The sequence below is a fragment of the Alligator mississippiensis genome, chromosome 1 (genome assembly GCF_030867095.1).
Source record: "Alligator mississippiensis isolate rAllMis1 chromosome 1, rAllMis1, whole genome shotgun sequence".
NCBI classification, from domain to species: domain Eukaryota; kingdom Metazoa; phylum Chordata; order Crocodylia; family Alligatoridae; genus Alligator; species Alligator mississippiensis.
Window position 1 is genome coordinate 180,154,443 of NC_081824.1, and position 22,359 is coordinate 180,176,801.

The following is a 22,359-nucleotide window of genomic DNA, read 5'->3' on the forward strand; positions in this document are numbered from 1 at the left end:
TCTAACAAACTAAGCCAGACTCGAGGATTTTGCCTGGCATTTATTCTCATCCTTTTCAGTTTGCTCAGTTACACACAAAATGGGGTCATTAGACACTAAAAGATTTTCTTCCCTCACCCCTCAAAAGTTTGCTCAGTGAGGGTCACTGTGTTTGAAAGGGTCACCATCACCATTTTCGTGTTTGGCAAATGGCCTGTGAGGCAAAAAGTTCAACTTCGTATCCCAGTTTATCAACTACAAAAGGAACAAAGGCCTTAATTTCCTACCCTCCTTTTCGGAGCTATTTGTTCTAAACATACCTGCAGAGGATTTTAATTTCTTTTTTATGTTATTGAAACTAGAAAACATGGACAAACTCTGAATGGGTATCATATGAGCAAGAAGAACAAACAAGCAGCAACACACACCAGCAGGAATAAGGGTGGGACTGGGTGGAACTTGCAGTCTCCATTACTCTCGCTTAAAAAGGCTGCTTGAAATGTTCCTGTTCATGCTTGCGGACACCAGTTCACCCCAACCTTTTCCATTATTAGTAATAACTTGGCACTGCCAGCTGAAGAAAAAAAGTCTGAGAAAATGCAAAAAAATGTTCAACTCTCATGGGAAAGTGTAATTTTAATTATACCCTGCCTGTTTCTTAGGGTTTATTGTTTCTGCCAGGGAGGGTAGCATAGAAGGAGCAGAAGCTTTGCTGTAGTGTATGGATTGTTGCAGAAAGACAAACCAATGATCCCTCCCAGTCCGTATTATCAACCTAAAATTCAAAACAAGATTTGAATAATCAATACTTTCTCTCCATCCCGAGTACAGATTTTTGTCGGGTTTTGCACCCTGTCCTATGAAGGATAAAACCGCTTGTAGCAGACATGTTGAAAAATACTTTAGATTCCTTCTCCTAGTTTTGAGTGGCTTGGGGCTGCACATTTCTAATACAATTTACTTAGAATAACCAGTTGGCTAAGTTATTATCAAATTCCAATTTCTTGCTGGTCCTGTTCCTTTCTGCATCCAGATCTCCCTTTTTTTGCTATTAAGTAACAAATAAAAAAACCATAAGGCACTCTCTCCTGGATCTGTGATGTACTAATCAAAGTTACAAGGAGGCTCACATGCGAGTGTCAGACTTTCAGTAATACTGAGCAAGGCAGTTTTGTAACTTAATCTGCACACAAGAAAGACATGGGTTTAATCTCAATGCAACTGCTGTACTCTGCCATTCCCTCATCTCAGTGTACCCCAAGAATCAATCCCTGGAGGAAAAATGGAGTTAGTTTTGAACATAACCCTCTCCTCTCCAAAACAATAGGCAGAACAGGGAAGCGAAGAGAAGAGAAAGCAGACCCAGAAATTCCTTGGCTTGCCTACTGTAAGGAGGGAAAGGAGTGCAACTTCCAAATCTTATGCTTGGCTGTCTCCCATGAATCTATCCACACAGCTGCCTACCAAGGACATGCGTAGGAAGATGTTGCTCACTGTGAAAGAGTAAACTTTTAGAAACACTGAGACTAGTAAACATGCTATTCTATACAATATTATTGTATTATATACTGCCCTGTTATATACAGTACAGTAGGTGCAAGCAGAAATCTTTTGTGACAGTTACAACCCCAAACACTGTCCTACCATGCTAAAAGCATAAGACATGCGAAGCTGCTGTTGATGAGAAGGTAGCACAACGGTTCTCAATGTTCCTCAACTTGAGGTACCCCTTGTTAGACTCAAGGCCCCTTGGGAAAATGCCAGCTTCGTTTTCACTCGGTTTTTTTTGACCACAGGAAAAATACTAGACCGTGTCTTCTGTTGCAAAGAACTCTGAAAGCAGGTCAGAACAGGTCTGACACCCTGTTTGGTGGGTTTATTTCGCAGGCCGCGGAATAGGGTGGGCCACCCGGGCCATGGCCCGACCAACGTTTATGCCGTTAAAAAAACCTAGCTATACAGTTTTAACTGGAATGACAATTGCGCATTTGTGGGTTACATAAATGAACATGCTAAAAGTTGGTCGGGCCATGGCGCAGGCGGCCCACCCCGTCCTGCGGCCTGTGGTTTATTTCATGAATCGCGTGTGCCCACCTAGCCGCCCAGGGGTACCCTAGACGGGATCTCGGGGCCTTGCAGGATCCAGGCTGAGCATCACTGAAGTCGCGTGGGCCGAAGCTGCCCCTTGCCAGCAAAGAGGAGAGGAAAGGGAAAGCCAACCCGCGGGGCTCAAGGTGAAGGAGGAAGTTCAGGCCCAGGCCAAGGCAAGAGCAGAGACCCGACTGCGGCCCCAACCCAACTCAACCCAACCCCAGGGCTGCCCCAGGGGCGGCTGAAGCAGCAGAGGTGCAGCCTGGGGGGTCCTCGAGCCAGCAGGGAGGCCTGGAGGAGGCTGGAGGCGCCCCCGAGCGGCGGGGCAGCCTCTGCCCAGCTGAGCCTGCTTACCTCGGGGCGCGGAGGAACGCAGCCAGCACCGCCATCGCCACCGCCCGGGCAGGGTCCGAGCCGCGGCCGGGCGGGGACAGGGGCGGGGCGGGGCGGGGCGCGGAGGGGCCGGCTCCTCAGCTCCGCCCGGCCACGCCGCGCCGTGCCCACGAGCTCCCCCGGGGCCGGGGCCGGGGCCGGCGGTGTGCGCCTCGTCTCGTCCCGCTTGTACCAGTGCACTCAGGCTCGGCACCGGGGGGCGAGAGGTGCAGGTGTGAGACGTGTGCGTGAGAGAGAAAAGTGTGTGTGAAAAGCGTGCGTGTGAGAGAGAGAGGAGTGCGTGACAGAAAAGTTAGTGTGAGGCGTATGTTCATGCACATGCAAAACGTGTGAGACGTGCATGGGTGTCTAGCATATCTCTATCTATCATAGAGGCTCCACTGAGGAGGAAGCCGTCTCCTGGCATCTGATACATATTTCCCTCCCGTTTCAGCTTACTCCTGTGTCCCCCCAGGGCAGCCCTGGGGTTGTAGAGGTACTCCTTAAAAAGGGCAGGATGGGGGTGAATATATCTATCAGATGCCAGGAGACAGCTCCCTCCTCAACGATCCTTTTTTGTTTTCAGCACATAGATAGACCAATCAATTAATCCACTTTGTTTAGTCTATAAAGTGCAAATGGACCCTGCCTTCTCTGTGAGTTGAAACTAGCAAAGCTCCCTACCCCTCCACACCCTCCCCCCATATATATCAAATACCAATGTCTAGCCGACTGGCTTTCTTGCATGCAGCCCAGCCTCTGGCTTCTTTACTGTTCCTTCCATCCAGGAAGAGCACACATCAACTGCAGAGACTTCCTGAGCCTCACGACAAGTATTTATACCTGAAAGCTTGCAAAGAATAATGTCTGGCACAAGCTTTTGTTGGATGAAGTGAGCCTCAGTTCACCAAGACCTGAGTCCGAGGTATGAAGCTGGGATGCTAATGTCTCCACTGGTGGTCCTCCCTCTTAGGGAAGACTCCCTTGGGAAACGCAGGGGTCTGGGCAACAGCCCCCTGGTGTTTCCCTTACAGCTGACTGACTGCCTAAACAAGGTGCTCTACTAGTGTCAGCCCCTTTCTTCCTTTGCTGAGTTCCTTGGCGACAATTAAAAGCAGGCAGTATTTGACCAAGTCACTCTTGTCCCTACCCAGGCGAAGCAGCTGTTGTGCTGGACAACAGGGTGCTCACTAACCGCTGCCCCCCCCCATAAGGCTGCATGTGTAGTTTCAACCTGAAAGCTCAGCCTAGTCTCAGCCCTCCAATCCATCTCAGCTTTGCTGCCTTGAAGCTTCTTCCTGTCTCAGTTCTCACCACCAAACAGCTACTTTTGCACCACCTCAGCTCTGTTCATTGGTTAAAAGCTTTGCAGGTACCATGCTCAGGTTTCTAAAAGAAGTGAGTAACAAAGAACAGCATTTCTCAACCCAAGGGTTGCAACCCAAAAGTGAGTTGCAAGAATAGATGAAAGGGTCACGAACAAATTTTAACAATGGATTCTCCTTTAAAGGAGAAAAGTGAAGGAAACCATGGGTTTTCCCTTGCAGGTTGGAAGAGTTCCAGCTTGCGAGGGGCTGCTTGAGGTCCCCCATGCCCCCCACCCCCTGCCCCACATGCTGGGGTGGGGGGCAGCAGGTTAGGAGTGAGGGACACTGGGTTGGGACTGGCCACCAATGTTTACAAATGGGTATAGAGGATCCCCTCCCATCTGACACTTGACCCTTTTTATTTCCAATCTTATCCAGGCTCCTTGACCCACATATTCTACACTGTCATGTGTAGGCAGGGTCACCCCACACTCTGTACACATTTGGCAGTTTTCTTACCTCTTCATCACCCAGCAGAGATGAGAGCATTTCATTAATGGTTTCCACATTCAAAATGTAACTATCTGAGCTGAAGTAGAGCCAGAATGCTCAAACTTGTCACAGCTGAAATGCACATGGAGCATGGCCTATTCAGTCATTTCCCCTTGCTCACCAACAGATGCCAGGGGAGAGCTCCCTATTCAATGGAACCTCTGTTTATTTGAAGCAGATAATTACTGTGGCAGAAGTTTCACTGTTAGGGGCCTTCACTGCCTAGTTCCACGCTCCCTATCATCTCCCAGCACCAAAATGTCAGCTCCTAATGCCAGTCAGCTCCAACCTCTATCACTCAATTGATTTGTTTTCAAACAAGCACCTACATTCTTTCTTCCAGGCTGCTCCTTTCACTTGGGATAAGTTGCCTCTTACCCATCTGCAGATGTTACATTATTACCCCTCCTTCAAAATTTCCCCTGAAGTTTCTTTTGTAGGCCCCATGGTGAAAAAGTTTTCAACAATTACATTTGAGAGGGAGTTCAAGCTTTATGCCAAAACATACGATACTGAACACTGTCGAGACACCAGACTGTAGGGCTACTGATTAGATCTAGTACATCATTTCCTAAGATCTTAGGCTCCTGATTTGGCCCTTTTTACTTACGAACAGTAACACAGCTATGCAAGAGAATCTTGCTAGAGAAGCATTGGCTCAGGAGGATTTAAAAACATTGCATTCAGCAACGCTTACCTTACATTATATACATTGTTAATAGCATTTTGAAAGCTGAATTCCATGCTTGAGATCTAGAAATGGGAAAGAAGCTCCAAAGAAATAGTCAAACAGCTTTTGACTCAGATTTTCTAAAATAAAATTAAGAATAATCATATCTTGGGGGGGCAGGGTTGGTGGGGAGAAAATACAAAATGCAGAAGATGGCTAGGAAGTCACCTTTGAAATCTGCTTCTAACAGTCTCAGCAGTGCTTTCATGTGGTCTAGGATAGTTTCCCTTGTAATAAAAATGAAATTGAGATCAGGTTTTGTGGCTTTATGCTTTCCAAAGATCTCTTATTAGTCTGAAGAAACAATTTTTTTGGAGAGGAGACATAACTCATGTAAACATCTACAATGATGGGATAGGAAATCTATAATCCTAGGTAAATGAAATTGTCTTGCTAAATTTGCTGTTTTAACCTGAAAGAGAACAATTGTCTAGATTCAATTCAATCGCTAGTCACACCATGCAAAAGATAGAACATAGCAAACAAAGCAAACAACTTTGCTTAATAATTGGCTTAGAATTCAATGGATTTATCCTACAACATAGAAAAGGGGTTATGACGCATGTCTAATTTGAATAGGTCACCTACTGAGGAATGGATCATTTTGCAGTAGTGTTTACAATTTCAAATTGATGTTTTACTCACTCCACTGTCTTTGTGGACTTTTCTACCACATTTAAACTATGCTTTTTAACTGTTTACACAACAAAGGCAACCCCTTGTGAACAACAAGAGAAGTGAACAGAGAGGAAGCAAAGGGAGTTTGCTGCAGGAGGGACCCAGAGAGCTGTGTGTGTAGGGGTGTGCATACTTATTTTTGTTCTTTGCTTTGTTTGTTCCTGCCTAGGTGTCATCTAGGGAACATACGAGGCATAAATGGCGACTGAACCAGCAGTTGTTCCTTGTGGGATGTGCCGTGTTTGTGTTCCACCCAGAGGGTCAATGCCGTTTTATCTGCACCATATGTAATCTAGTGTCCGTCTTGCAAGAAAAAATTGAAGAGCTGGAAACAGGCATCCACACTATGTGCTATCAGGGAAAATGAAGACTTCTTGGCTAGAAGTCCTGAGAAGCTAGCACTGGAGAGGCCAAAGGGGAAAAAAGAAGTAGAAAGAAGTGACTACTAGAAGAATAGTCTCATCCCCTACTACAGAAAGGATGTGGACAAATTGGAGAATCTAGTGGAGGGCAACAAAAATGGTTAAGGGGTTGGGGCACATGACTTCTGAGGAGAGGCTGAGGGAACTGGTATTATTTAGTTTAGAAAGGAGATTTAATAGCAGCCGTCAACTACCTAAAGTGTTTTTAACAAAGAGGATGGAGCTGGACTGTTCTGAGTGATGGCAGATGACAGAACAAGGAGCAATGGCCTCAAGTTGCAGCAAGGGAAGTTTAGGTTAACTGTCAGGAAAAACCTCACTAGGAAGGTGGTAAAGCACTGGCACAGGTTACCCAAAGAGGTTGTGGAGTCTCCACCCTTGCAGGTTTTTAAGGCCTGGCTAAACAAAGCCTTGGCTGGGATGATCTAGTTGGGGATGGTCCTCCTTTGAGCAGGGGGGTGGACTAGATGACTTCCTGAGTCCCCTTCCAACCCTCATTTTCTATGATTCTAAGAGGGAGGGTCCCCAGAATTCAAGAGGAGCAGACTGAAGTCAGCCACTGCTTTCAAGCACTCTGCAGTGCAACAGCTAGGAAAAAGGCAGAGGTATGGACATCAGCAGGCAAGACACAGATGACCCAGCAGTCTAGAGAGCAGGAAGTGCAGGGTGTAAGGAAACTGGGATATGGGCAGTCTGGCCTAGTGGTTAGGCACCTTTGACTAGCACAGTCCAGACTGGTTCCCTATGGAGCAGGGGTTATGGAGGATTATGCCTCCCAAATTGGTGACAAACTGGTGCTTCTGTCCCCTGGAGAAAGGAGTTGGCAACCACCCACCACTCTCCTCTTCCTTCTTGGTGCAGTGAGGGCCCTGTGTAATGAGGCAAGACCAGAACCCTGGATCCAGCCGGTCCCAACCAGGAGATCAGGACAAGTCATCCCCTGAACCAGGTGCTAACCTCAGTAAGTGCAATGTTGTATCCTGATCCCAGCTGGGTTGAGTGAGGCAATCAGGGCAGCCAATCCCTCAAAGCCACAGGCAGCAGACCTTACCTACTCTAGCTCATAAAAGCCTGTCTCAGACTGCAGTCTCCTTGTCTGAACAAAGGCAAAAGTTCTTGTTCCTGACCTTTCATATGCTTCCATTCAAGGTTGAGGAGAGGATGAAGGCCTGTCCTTTGCACTGTGGGCAGGCTGACCCCTGCAAGACTACAAATGCCTCCAAATACAAGGATCTCAGTTACGCAATTTATGACAATGGAGGATGGCTTTCAGACTTTTCCCCTAGCTTACTCCTTTTGGCTAGGGCAAGTGAGACTAGGGGACATTTGAACTCCAAGGCCTCCAGGCTTGGGGCTTGCACATAGGATGCCTGACATGGATTTGGGAATATCTGAAGGCCCAGACTGATGAATCTGGGAGGCAGGATATTTGCCAGGGGTAGCACCACACAGATTTGAATGATCGAGCTCTGTTCAGTTGAAATTTGAAACTTAATTTGGAACCTATTTGGCCCTGAGAACTAAATTTTCTTTAAAAATAAATAAAATTTCTCATGGGCTTCCCAGCTGGTTTTCAGGTTCCGATTTCTGTACCAACTCTGGCTTCAGATTCTAGTAATGTAAATCTCTCAGATTGCTTTCAATAGTCACCGGGTGATTGGTGCTGATTCTGGTAGACTCCTAGCCAATCCGGGAGGGTTGGCAACCCTCCCGCTGCCCCCCCCCCCCCACACCCACAGCAGGTGCAGGTGCAGACACCCCTCCCCCAAACTCCAGAAGGCAGGGGCCCTCTCTCTTTTTACCATCCCTTTCATAGATTTCATAGACATTAGGGCTGGAAGGGACCTCGGAAGATCATCGAGTCCAGCCCCCTGCCCAAGGGCAGGAAGTCAGCTGGGGTCATAGGATCCCAGCAAGATGAGCATCCAGTTTCATCTTGAAGGTGTTCAATGAAGGCACTTGAACAACCTCTGGTGGCAGGCTGTTCCAGACCTTGGGGGCTCAGACAGTAAAGAAATTCGTCCTTATGTCCAGCCTGAAACGATCCTGTAGTAATTTGTGACCATTTGACCTCGTCATCCCTTGGGGCGCTCTGGTGAACAAATGTTCCCCCAGATACTGGTGGTCACCCCTGATAAACTTGTAGGTGGCCATCAGATCACCCCTGAGCCTGCGCTTTTCCAGGTTAAGGAGCCCCAGGGCTCTCAGCCTGTCATCGTAGGGTCTGCTTCCCTGACCTCTGATCATGCGCGTGGCTCTTCTCTGGACTCTCTCAAGCTTCTCCACATCCTTTTTGAATTGTGGAGCCCAAAACTGGACGCAGTACTCCAGCTGCGGCCTCACTAAGGCTGAGTACAAGGGGAGAATGACATCCCGGGATTTGCTTGAGAAGCATCTATGGATGCAAGCCAGCATTTTGGTTGCTCAGAAGAGGACTTTTGGTGGGTTTTCCCCTGCACCCCCCCCTTTTCTGGAAACAGAGACAGGAGCTTTTCCAGCCTCTTTCTCTTCCCCCTCTCCTGCCCACCCCCGCTTTAGGAGATGGACAGTCTGCTTTTTCTTTCTTCTTTGCTCCCTTTCCACTCCTCCTGCCCTTCTAGGAGACAGCTTTTTGCTGTTTTTTTTAACATAGCTGGTTCTCTTTTTTTATGGGGACATGGCTATTTCACAGTAGACAGCCAATTACATGATTTCCATGAAATCTGTGAAATAGTTCATAGTTAGGGAACTACCAGATGCACTAAGTCAGGATGAAGAGGTGGTTGCGGATCTTCAAGATGATAAAATTATCCAAAAAGTTAGGAGTTGCTATTGATAGGAACCTTCAGTTTTCTTGATATCTGCTAGAAGACTCATACAGCTAGACAATGTTGAGAAAGTGCTTAACTTAGTGTATCTCAGATTTCTGGAACAGAAAGCTCCACACTAGGAGATCATTTATCTTGGATCTTGTACTAACCAATGGGAAAGAATTGGTGGATGTGAATGTGATGGGAAACTTGGGAGGAAGTAAACATGATATGATAGGGTAGAGTTTGTGATCCTGACACTGGGAAAGCATGAGGTCAGGAGAATTTAAGACACTGGATTTCAAGAAGGCAGATTTCAGTTGACTTAAGGTAATAGTATGCACGATGCCACGGGAAGACAGACTGAAGGGTAACAGTGCCCTGGGGGGTCTTGAAGCTTTTGATGGGCACAGTATTGGAAGCCCAACAAGAAACTATTCCGACAAGATGGAAGCACAAGAATAGCAAAAGACCAATGGGGCTGCAGAAAGCTTCTAGGATGCCTCAAATGCAAAAGAAAAACATTCAGGAAACAGAAAGATGGACAGGTCACCAAGGAAGCTTACCAGGATACAGTAAGAACTTGTAGGGACAAAATTAGATCCAAGTTTTTGTTTTTTTTGTTGTTTTTTTTAAGCATGGCAAAGCAAGATAAGGAAAATCAGAATTGGTTCTGTGAATAATATTAGCCAGAAAAGGAAGACCAAGGAAGCTACAAGTTCACTATTAAAATAGCCAGGATGACCTCTTAACAGAAGATGTAAAGAAAGCAGAACAGCCTGACAACTTCTTTACCTCAGTCTTCACAAAAAAGTTAGACTGCAGCCAGACAGCTAAGGATTATTTGTATAAAGAAGGGAATTAGCTGAGGGATGAGATAACAAAAGAAACAGGGAACTTTCAATGGGTCTGAATGAATTCAAGTCAACAGGACTTGATTAAATTCACCCTTAAATACTGAAGGAACTGGCAGAGGATCTCTTGGAGCCCATGGCAATAATATTTACAAAATCATGGGACACAGGCAAGGTACTCAAGGCATCAGAAAAGGGCCAACATAGTGCCCCTCTTTTTTCCTTAAAAAAAAAAAGAGAGGGCATGCAAAAAGGAGGACCTGACCAACCATACTACCTCAATACCCATGAATCATAAGGAAGTCCATTTGCAAGCATCTGGAGAAGGAAAGGCTGATCACAAGCAGCCAGCATGGATTTGCTAAGAACAAATTGGGCCAAACAAATTTGATCTCCTTCTTCGACAAGATAACTAGCTGAGCAGCTGAAGGAAATGTTGTGGATATAGTGCATCTGGATTTCAGTAAGGCTTTTGACAAAGTCCCATGCGACTCTCTCATAAACTGGAGAAGTGTAGACTAGACAAAACTACCATAAAAGGTGGATAGACAAGTGACTCAGTAGCAGCAAGCAAAGTGAAATTATAAATGGATCCTTGATGGTAGGAGGTTGAGGGGAATCCAAATAGGGGTCTATCGTTGGTCCAGTGCTCAATACATTTATTAAAGATTTGACATGGCCTTCGATGCAGAGAAGTGAAAGTTGCTGCACTTCAGTAGGAAGAACCTCCAGCATGCTTACAGGCTCAGCAGTGCTATGCTCACTAGCACCACGACCGAAAGGGACTTGGGGGTCTTGATTAACCACAAGATGAGTATGACCCACCAATGTGATGCTGTGGCTGGCAAAGCTAACCAAAATCCAGCGTGCATCCACCAATACATCTCAAGCAAGACCATCCTCCCACTTTACTTGGCCCTGGTGAGACAGCAGCTGAAGTACTGCATCCAGTATTGGGCCCCCACTTCAGGAAGGATGTGGAGAAGCTAGAGAGAGTCCAGAGGGGAGCCACTCATATGATCCAAGGCCTGGAGAGCAGGCTGTATGAGGAGAGGCTGAGGGACTTGGGATACTTCAGTCTGGAGAAGAGAAAGCTCAGGGGGGACTTGGTGGCAACCTACAGTTACACAAGAGGGGTACATCAGGACCTGGGAGAACAGCTGTTCACCAGAGCTCCCCAAGGGATAACAAGGTCTAATGGCCATGAACTCCAGGAAGGCCGATTTAGACTCGACATAAGAAAAAAAGTTCTTTACAGTGCGAGTGTCCAGAGTCCGGAACAAACTCCCCCCAGTGGTGGTGCAAGCACCTACTCTGGACTTTTTCAAAGAACAGGTGGATATATTTCTTGCTGGGGTCACTTGATCCCAGCTGACTTCCTGCTTATGGCGGGGGGGCTGGACCTGATGATCTCATGAGGTCCCTTCCAGTCCCTAATGTCTATGAAATCTGACTGCTGGAGCAGAAATCTGAGCAAATATGCAGATATTAGGAATGACTGCAAACGCACTGGAGGACAGCACAATTCAGAAGGATCTTGAGACTGGAGAGTTGGGCTGGAGCTAACTAAATAAAATTCAGTGCTAACAAATGCAAGGCACTACACCTTGGGAAGAACAAAAACAGATACAAAAAGGGTGAACCCTGTTGGCCTGAATTTCACATGGGCAGGTACAACCACTTTAATGACCAATCACAACACTTCCATTTGATAACAGGAGGCTTTTATTGATGCACAAGAGTGGCAAATGATAAGTAAAGCAAGCAAACACTTTGGCAAATTCACCATCCACTGACTAGGGGTCTCTCAGGATTGATGCGTCTGGCTAGGAATGTTGCCACCTTCAGCAGGTTCAGGAAATTCTCAGAGAAGCTCCTGGCTGCTTAAGAGGATCTCTTTTATATCACTGTTCTTTTGCTCACACCACACGATGACTCGATTCCTGTGTAACCCAGGCAGTACTCCAAGAGGTACCCCCTCTCCAATTAAAGGGATCAAAGCAGGTACACAAGTGCTGTGGGAGGTGTAGGGACTCTCCTCCCCCCATAGAGCAGAGCCAGACCACCAATGGGGACTTAACCATATACCTTTTAATGAGGGAACAATACTGGGAACATAACCAGTATAAACCAGGGGGGGTATAGGGGACACTACAATGCCCTGAGGGGGCAGGATTCAACAAAGGTTAGACACTTACAATCATAGACATATTCATCCAGTTGACAAAAGGCAGGGTTAACCAAAATATAAAACACAAACAGCAGAACAAACAATACTGGTTGGTATTACTGTAAATACAAAAGGCACAAAATACAAAATGTCAAATTACAAGGAATATAGGGCCTAGGTACCTAGAGGGGCAGAAAACACAATGGCCCCTGTCTACTGCAAGAGGAATTTCTCCTTGTTAGCTCACTTATCCCAAGTCACCAAAGCTGGGACTTGAACTCAGGTCTCCCAAGTAGTAGGCAGAAACTCTGTCACACAGCCACCAGTGCTAATACTAGCCCAACCTGCTAGGGGTCTTGACCTTCCTGGAGCCCTGGCCTCACATCAAGCTGTCTGGCTTCTGACTGGAGGAGCTGGAAGCAGAACTGGGAACCTCTCAGGTCACTGCTCAGATCTTGCTGGAGCTGGGGAGCATCTCCTGCTGGCCACAGCCTCTCATAGGGGATCCTGGAGCCCAGTGGGGAGCCTCCCCTGCCAGCCACATGCTGCACTGCTGAGGACCCCAGTGCTGCCTGCAGGTCGGTCCCACTCCTTCAGGCTCTTCCGGGGCAACAGCTCACACCCCGCTGGCTCAGCTCCTTGAAGCTCCTTCCTTGTGGTCCCTCGCTGGTCTCTTCCCTGAGTCAGCTGTGCTGCCCCCTTTATCCCCCTCCAGGTGACCCACAGGGCCAATCAGGGGACATGGAGGGTGAGTCTCTGAGGCCCGATTGGTGAGGAAAGGGAATCCCAAGTCCTCCAATCATCTTTCGCTCTTTCAAAACCCCTGGGCTAAGTCACTGCCAGCCAGCCCATCACACCTGTTGTTTAATTGTTTTTTTTCCTCTTGACCACAGTGTTCTGACCATTAAGGCTTCTGGTCCCATACCGTTCACATGCAACTGTTCATGGATACAGCTTTCCCGTTATCTTGTCCCAGGCAGCTTTGCCAAGTTCTGCATCTGAACAGAGCAAGCCAGTAACAACTTTTTCTATCTTTCTTTCTTGGCAGCCAAGGTCCCCATGTTCTACTTCGGTCTGCCAAACATTCATAATTATTTCTTTCCAGCATCTACTACTAGTTCAGCTTACTAAGCTCTTTCAACTATTGATGATTTTACTGCCATCAACACCTGGCTGGATGGCAGCATTATGGAGAAAGATTTAGGCATCCTGGTAGACTACAGACTCAATACAAGTCTGCAGTGTAATGCAGCTGCACAGGAAGCAATTGTAGTTTTGGGTTCCACTGACAGGAGCATGAGATGGCACCTCTTTAATCGTCACTGGTTAGCTTTTATGTAGAGTATTGTGTGCAATTTTGAGCTCCACATTTTAAAAAGAATATTGAGAAGTTTGACAGGGTCCAGAAACAGGACACAAACGATCAAGGACATGGAAGGCAAGCCATATGAGGAGAGGTTGACTGAAATAGGGACGTTCAGCTTATGGAAAAGGTGCATGAGAGGACATGATAGCAGTCTAAATATCTTAAGGGCTACCATAAAGATGAGCAAGAACACCTTTTTGCTCTAGCTACAGACAGCAGAATGTAGAACAATGGCTTGAAGTTGCAGGAAAGTAGGTTTAGATTGGATATCAGGAAAAACATCACAGTTAAAACAGCAAGGCAGTGGAATAGGCTCCCTCAGGAAGTTATGGACTTTCCATCATTGGAGGCGTTTAAGAAGGTTGTATAAGTATCTGTCAGAGATGATCCAGGAGTAGCGATGCCTATGCTATGGGCATTTCCAGTGCTTCTGGTCTATGCTAGTTGGCACATGGGGACAGGAAGAGATTGCCCCTGCCCCCCCCCCATTGCTACATGTCAGGGTTCCCCCCCCAATCTTCCTCAGAAGCATTGGGTGTTGGATGCAGCCAAGGTTGGGGATTTTGACTAGGGTGGGCCAGGGCTCCTGCTGGGACTAAAACCCAGAGTTTCCTGGCTAGAGGGTCTTGTCCCTTTCCTCAAGGTCAGACCAATCACCATATTTGATGTCAGGAAGGAATTTTATCCTGTAGTTAGACTGGTATGGATTGTGCAGAATTTTACCTTCCCATAGTAGGTGGAGGTATATGCCCCTCTTCCTTGGATCTCTCATGCATATTTTAGCAATTTCTGCAGCAGCAGCACATTGGCTGCTGTTGTCCCCCTGCTTTACCAAGGGAGGTTTAGGTGCTATGCTCTATAGTTGCGTGACAGGGTTGTCTGTAGTTTTAGTAATAGGTTAAACAAGGATTTGCTTGGGATGGTTTGGAAGGGATGATTCTGGCTCAGGTACAGAGTCAGACTAGATGACCTCTGGAAGTCCCATCCAGCCCTACTTCTCTATGACTACACGGCCGTGATTAAAACGTAGACAGTGGAGTCGCATCATACACGTGTTTAATTACGCGAATTCAACTATACGTGCTCAGCAAAAAAAAAAAAAGAAAAATAATTTAAAATAATGCAGACGATTCCACCCGCCCTTCCACTCAATGAGTTCCCACCTCTCATAGTGTGAGCATCTCACCACGCTGAGTGTGATTCTAGTCTTTAAAGATACGTATTTTTTTGTACAACACAGCCCCAAATGCAAGCCAACTACTTCATCTGGTGCTCAACCGAAGAAACAGTGATCTGTTCCAACACTGGCGGAAAAACTGACTGTGTTGGACTTATTGAGAGACGGTATGTCAGTCTCCAACGTGGCGCGTAAATATGGCTGCAACAAATCTAGCATCCGTGCTATCAAGATCCGAGAGAGAGAAATTCGTCAAGCTGTGGCATCAAGTGCTCCAATAATTGCTAAGGTGACGAGCCAAGCGCGTGATAAGACTTTAGTGAAGACTGAAAAGGCATTAAACTTATGGCTGGAAGACATGAACCATAAACATGTGCCTACCAATGGCAACATGTTGCGAGAAAAGGCTCTTAGCCTCTACGCGCTGTTCAAACCTCCCGCCAAAGAAGGACAGCCTTGTGATGAGAAGGAATTCAAAGCCAGCCAAGGTTGGCTTAACAGTTTTAGGAACCGCTTCAACCTCAAAAATGTGCAGACTACTGTTGAAGCTGCATCTGCCGATGAACAGGCAGCAAAAGCCTACCCCAAACAATTAAAGAAAGTCATACAAGAAAAGGGCTATCTTCCGGAAGAAGTTTTTAATGCTGACAAGACTGGGCTCTTCTGGAAAAAAAAAAAAAATGCCCAACTGCACTTACATTTCAAAATCAGAAAGACAAGCCCCTGGCTTCAAAGCAGCTAAAGACCATGTGACTGTGTTGTTTTGTGGCAATGCAGCTGGGCATTTAATAAAGCTGGGCTTGCTCCACAGGGCTGCAAATCCGCATACCCTAAAAGGCAAGAACAAAAAAATCTCTTGCCTGTGTTCTGGCAATCAAATAAAAAGGCTTGGGTGATGGCAACATTATTTCTGGACTGGTTCCACAAGTGTTTCATTCCGGAGGTCAAGCGGTACCTCGAAGAGAAAGGACTTGACTTTAAAGCGTTGCTGATCATAGACAATGCTCCTTGCCACCCTGAGGCACTCTGGTTTGTGCATAATGACATTGAAGTCATCTTTCTCCCCCCCAATACCACCTCCAACCTCTCGACCAAGGCGTGATTCGCTGTTTCAAGGCCATGTACACAAGGCTTATGTTTTCATGGATACGTAGCGCTATGGATGCTGATCCCAATCTTAATGTGATGGAGTGTTGGAAGTCCTTCAACACTGCCAATTGCATCACATATATTAAACAGGCAATGGATGCAATCAAGCCTGAAACAGTCAATGCATGTTGGCGAAACCTATGGAAAGAATATGCGAATGATTAAGGGTTTCCCGACCATTGACAAAGAAGTGAAATGCATTGTTCAGGTGGCCAGGCAAGTGGGTGGTGATGGCTTTGTCGACATCCTCGAGGAAGAAATTGAAGAATTGAGGGCCATAGAGAAACGGTGACTAACGAAGAGTTAGAGGAACTGATAAAATCGTCTACAGAAGACGAAGATGACAACAACGACGAACAGGAAGAGCCAGCAAGTTGGAATCTGCATAAATTTGCTGAAGTGTTCCAAGCAGCGAAACACTTGAATGATTTAATTTCTGAATACAATCCCTCCATGGAACGAAGCCTCAAAATCGCATGTAGTATTACGGACAATTTGAGACCAAGAAATGTTTGAGCAGCTCAAGAGACAACAGTGACAGTTGCCAATCACCATGTTTTTCAAGAAAAAACAACCAGCAGCAGATGAGCCTACGCAATCAACTTCTTGAGCTGAACCAGAGCCAACCACTTTGTCTATGACTTGCTCTGTCACCCAAGCCTGGCCCATCGTCTCCTGGATCAACATCAAGTCCTTGACGACCCCCCAGTATGGGCAATTTAAGGGATTTTCAAGGGTAATTTTGACTACACGCGATTTTCACCTTACGTGCTGACTTTAGAACCTAACCCCTGCGTAAGATGCGACTCCACTGTATATCCACCTGAAAGGAACAAACTATTCCTAACTGAATTGGTACATTTTAAACACAAACAGTACAGTGCATGCATATGAATCACAAAATATTAATTATAAAACTGAATCTACTCTAGTGATGTTGCAAACCTTTCCAAAGTTGTAGTGTCCGATTTCCAGAAACAGTGGGTTTGGGGAGATATAAAATGGCTATAAGAGCACTGCATGGAGACATACTTGAAAGTTTCAAGTCTACGCCATATTAAGAGACATTCATAATCTCACTAAAGAGACAGAGATCAAAACAGTTCAGACTTAACCAGTATTTAGCCTTGCTAAAGCGAAGTTCATTGGAACAATAGATGGCAAGCACTTAAACCACAGGAGGTCACTCATAAACATCAGGTCTGTAAACAGCTGTGCTAGGAAGATTATGAAATTTCAAGACCTAACAAGCCTTTTAGGGTATCTTTACATATGCTGGGGGGAGGAAAAGAGGTAATACTTTATTAAGAGTGGCTCTGAGAGCTGCTCTAATTAAAGTGCCTGCAGCATCTCGTGTATTCAGCATCCTGTGCTTCAAAATGGCAGTGGGGGCACTTTAACTAAACCTCATTTGACAAACTTTAGTTCAAGTGCCCACGCTGCCATTTTGAAGCACAGGGACACTGAATAAGAGGCGCAGAGGCTGCTGGAGCACGCTAATTAGCTACACCCCAAGGAGTTATGCACCTATACAATATTGTACATAAAATGTATGACTGTGCATAATTGCATAATTTAACCCAGGCAGGTTCTGTGCCCCACTTCTGTGGGGCTCTTGGCACGCCAGCTGGGGGCACCATGTGGAAACACGGAGCACAGTGATGTGCAACTGGACAACTGGTGAGTGGGGAGGGGAGCAAAGAGGTAGGGGTGGGCCCCCCGCCACATGCCCCCTCCTGCCCCCATGGTGCAGAGCCCCTGCTGCCAGTGGTGGCAGCAGTAGGACCTAAGGGTGCTCATGGTCACAGCAGGCAGAGCCCCACCAGCAGTGTACAGCTCCAGCTGAGTCCCAGGGGCTGCATATGGCGATACAGGGCCAGCCCAGCCAAACTGCTGGCACACACCTTCAACCCAGACTGAGCTGACTCCATGCCAGCATGTGGACCTTGTGGCACTGCAGGCAGGAGCCATATGCCATCAGGCTGGGCCAACTGATTCCATGCCTCCACATGGGGCTTCTAGCACTCAAGTGGGAAGCCACATGTGGAGGCATGGAGCCAGGTCAGCTCAATGGTACATGACTCCGTGCCTCCGTGTGCAGCTTCCCGCTGGAGTGCTGAAAGCCCCATGTGGAAGTACAGAGACTGTCTAGCCCAATGGGGCATAGCTCCCACCTGCAGTGCTGCGAGCCCCCATGCACTGGCATGGAGCCAGCCTGGTTTGGTTTGAAAGTGCACACCAGTGGGCCAGGCCAGGTTGGCTCCATACTGCCACATACAGTCCTCAGGACTCGGCGCATAATTTTGAATTTTTCTGTGAGTAATTTCCTGGGGGTGTAATTAGCATACTCCCACAGACTCGATTAATCACATCTGTTCCAACACAGCATAATTACAGTGCACCAGAGCAGCATCCCTGCACATCTACAAGCACCCCTAGATCCCGGCTTCATAATGGCAAAACCAAGCTACATATGGCCACATTTACACATGGGCACTACTATCATTTTAACATCTTTTCCTTAACTACTTTTCCATCCCTACTAGGGAAACTATTATCAACTAGGTAAAATGTGTTTGATACATTTCAAGAGGAGAGACCCATATCCAGGCTAGCCTGAGAAATGGTGCTATAAGCAATACTTTTTTATATTTTTGGTAGCCAGCAAGATTCTGCTCTCAGCAGTCATTTGCAAGTATTCTCGAATGCAGATGCCCTTGTAGTTGCATAAGATGCAAACACTGTGCAATAGATTTAAAAAAGTCCTCAGTACTAGTTTTGTTTACATTTTAGCAAGAAAATGGCTTAGTATAATCTCAAAAAAAGAGACGGGTGCAATGCATACAATGTAGAATATCTCCAAAATGCCCTCAATTTCTGCAGAAAGTGTTTGTTTGTTTCTTAAAAAAAAAAAATTAACAATGCTATAAAATAATACCAGCATTTCTGTCAGTCTTGAGAGAGAAATTCAGTTAAAATGAATAAATAGGCAAATATTGCATTTACACCCCAAATCCACAACTTCCAGTGACAAATGAAAAAAAATCTAAATGATCCAAACAGTCCAGTCTTCTTCTCTAGTAAAAGTTAGGGCCCTTTCACAGGAGCTGCCTTCAGTGGCTACAGACATCTCTAGCACAGCAGAAAGCAAATGCACTTTCTTCATGTGGGTCAGCTTCCCATAACTGAACATGTAGACAAAAAAAAAATTAAAATAGCCACAAGGGAACACCAGAAATAAGAATTACACATTCAACAACAGGGTCTGTACTTGCACTAGGATAATGAATACTACAAGCATTTAATGACTAAATTGTTCTTGGCTTCATTCCCACCAGACATTAGCTTTAGATTATCTAATTTAAGATCATGTTCTCTTGATGGCATTTAGTCCATTACATTGCAAAACATCAGATACTACAGTAAGGGGATTTATAAAACTGGATATAACAAACAAGGCATGGTGAACATTCCATTTTTACTAGTCCATTGAATAACTAACTCTGATTTTGAAATACTATGGTATCATCATTACTAGGAAGAAAATGAAGCCCTGTTAGCAACCAAAAAAATTTTAAATCCTGCTGGAGTGCCATAATACAGATGAGAATGGATTTTCACTTGAAGGTACCAGGGTTAGGGCAAGGTAAGATATAGAACATTTAACTATTTCTCATGCAAGTCAGGGGAATCAAACCTGGGGTTTGCCAGGCAGATCCAACCCATGGAGCTGTGTTGCATAGCTCTCAGGGCTTGTGGATTTGGAGGAAAGGCAAGCAGGGGCAGGGCCCGCCAAAATCTGGGACACAGAATCTCATTGGCCATGCACATCACTGGCAGGGAGGCAAGCCATGGCTGTTAATACCCATGATTGCTACCACCATGGTCTGGATTAGGCCCAGAGGGGCAGGGTGAGTGTAACCTCATGGTAAATTGAGTTAACATCCTTTAGATCAGCAGCGCAAACTAGCACAGCTTTCTCTGAAGGCCGGCTGCCACCAAGGTGCAAGAAATAAGGCTTGCACCCTGGATCAGTTAATCAATTCTTTGCCTGTTGGCACTCAGCCCTGACTTCTGTACAGAGGGCTGCTTTCTCATTCCCCACTGTAGCTTCCTTTTATCCTGGCTGATATTCTCTCTGGTACCTCCAACAGATCTTCTACACTGTGTAGACTGCCAGTGTCCAAACAGAAGGGATTTTTTAAAGCCTTATTCCAACAATGAAATTCATTTACAAGTCATGTAATATCTCATTCCTTTAATACTGCTGAGGAATGCCATTGTTTTGTTCATGTATGCCATGGCATTGTTCAAAGCCTAGTTAACCTAGACAGGTTTGTAGACGTTTGGCTAGACAGAGACCCACCTAGACAGCTGGGGCATAAAATGCAGTTTTGTAAAGAAAAGTCCTCAGATGAGAATTACCAGACACAAAATGGTGACTAAATGTATTATCTGGCTGTTCAGACATAATGATACTGACTCTGTTAAAGTGCTTTCTGATATAAAGCTAGACAGCATTGTTTCTTTTTTTCAAATATGGAAAATAAAAGATGTGAAGTTAGAAAAGGGAAAAGCAGGAGAGGCAAACAGTTAAAGGTCCAATCTTGCAGACCTTGTTAAGGCAAAATTCACCCCTACCCCAGTAAGTTTACTTGAGTAAAAAGATACCGGATCAAGTGAATTACAGTAAACGTTCAGCTAGGAGACAAGGACTCCATCTTGACAACTCCGTCAAGGATAGACTTGAACAGTGTTCCTACAAGGACAACAGGAGTAGGAAGTTGGTTCAAGCGACTGGCTTAAAAAAGAAGAAAACCTTCCTCTTACAATTGAGACCATTCCTGGAAACTGCCATAGTTAAAAAAAAATAAATAAAAAAATCTTCCTTACCAAGGAAATAAACCCCACTTACTTATGCCCACTTTACATGCACCAAAGCCCATTAATTTGGTAACAAGGACTGAGCAGCCCTTAGCACACACCCTATTGCTATTCTGAAGGTCTCCTTCCATACCACTTGAACTAAGCACCAACTAACAACTCAACACACTTAAGTAGTTAGAAAGTGAGGCTTAATTTTATTCTTTAATGAAAAAAAAGAATCTTCAAAAACAAAAGCAAACAAACAAACTTAAATGCCTTAGAAGCTAAATTGTTTCCAAAAGTGCCAAGGCTATTAGGACTTTGGCACTCATGAACATGTTATATTGGTACTTCCCAGACAGCTCCAACCTTGCTTCTCCATTTCAGTTAAGTATTTACCTGCACTTGAGGTGCATCTTTAAAGACAAGTGCTTACCATGTAACTGCTACTTGTTGAAAAGCCACAGAAAAGAACAAAAACAGATTCATGCAGGCACAAAGATAAAGTAAGAAAATCAAATGCATAAGTGTTTAAACCTCTAATTTTGAGGAATTGAGAGTACACTCAAAAAGGGAATCTAAAGAATTAAGAAAGCACAAGTTAGATTTCATGTAAGAAACAGCAGTAACATTGCAAGCTCCCATGCATATTTCATTGATAGTTTCAGATTTACTATTATGCCCAGGACTCTCTTCCAGGAGGTAGATAGACCAGGGGAAGGATGGTAAAGAAATTTTCAAATGTATAGCCTAACTTGGTGGTTCTCAACCTAGCTCAGTTTTCATTCATCATAGACAAGCCAGGGGGTGGGGGGGTGGAAGCAACAGCACTTGAAAGAACTTAGAGGTACAAGTCAAAATGTTTTGCCAGCATAAATTCCCATTTGAAATCTGAGTTTACTTTGTAAGTCATATTTGTACACCTAACAGTGCTAACATAGCATGGTATGTGGCAGCACCTTTGAAAGAATCTCACAGCACCCCAGGGTGTTGCAGCTTCCTGATTGAGAACCACTGGCTTAGAGTTAAGGAATCTGAAAGAAAGGGGACTTTTTTTTTTTTTAAGCCAAACAGAAACCCAATATTAGGTTTCTTATTGGTGCTGCCACAACAGTCGCATACAGCCAGCAAGTAAATTTAACTACATTACACCAAAGAAGGTAAAACATGTGAATGCACAGTAATGTTATCTTCACCATCTACTTAATGGTGCAGCAGGAATGATTTCTGGGTGAAGCTTGTGCTCTTCACCTTTCCCCTATAACTAGTTTGCCAGAAGACAGAACATAAATTTGTCCTCCTCAGTATAGAAAGACAGCTAGTCTAGTCAAACTTTCTGGGAAAAAAAAGCCACTCTTCAGAGATTTGTGTCTCTCTGCAAGTCCAGGTTTTATTCCTTACAGCATACGAAGGGGCCCATATAATACAGTAATCCACTCAGTCCCATATCTTATTGAAATAGGAGTCATCTTTACCTCTGGTGCCATGACAGGCAATAGTTCCATTTTGGCCATTTAATACAAGACTTGTGCTTTAGTGCAAAAATAATATTTATATTAGAAGATATATTACAGGGGTAGGCAACCCCCAGCACATGTGCCAGAACACAGCACGCAATGGCATTTTGCTTGGCATGCACACCTCAAGGAAGGGGCAGGGGCAGCGCTGCCACAACAAGGATCAGGCTCCTTGCATCTTGCCGGCCATCTGCCCCTGGCATCCTAGCATTTTACAAGTTGAGGCTGCGGGTGTTTTTTGGCACTCTGCCCAAAAATGCTGCTGACCCCTGGTACATTAGGAATGCAAGCCATTTTAAAAGCAAATGGACTAGCTAAAAAAAATGCTCAGCTATAGTAA

General features: G+C 45.4%; 1 protein-coding gene across 2 annotated transcripts in view; it reads right to left on the reverse strand.

Moving 5' to 3' along the window:
- The window catches only part of EPHX1 (epoxide hydrolase 1), a 72,873-nt gene that overhangs the window by 37,354 nt on the left and 13,160 nt on the right, over positions 1-22,359 (reverse strand). The window contains exon 1 of one of the 2 annotated variants that reach the window (XM_006278288.4): positions 2,425-2,533. The exons of the other annotated variant lie outside the window; for it this stretch is intronic. The gene's annotated coding sequence lies outside the window, so the exon portion shown is untranslated. Of the gene's footprint in view, positions 1-2,424; positions 2,534-22,359 lie in introns of those variants that run through there. 2 annotated transcript variants of the gene reach the window in all.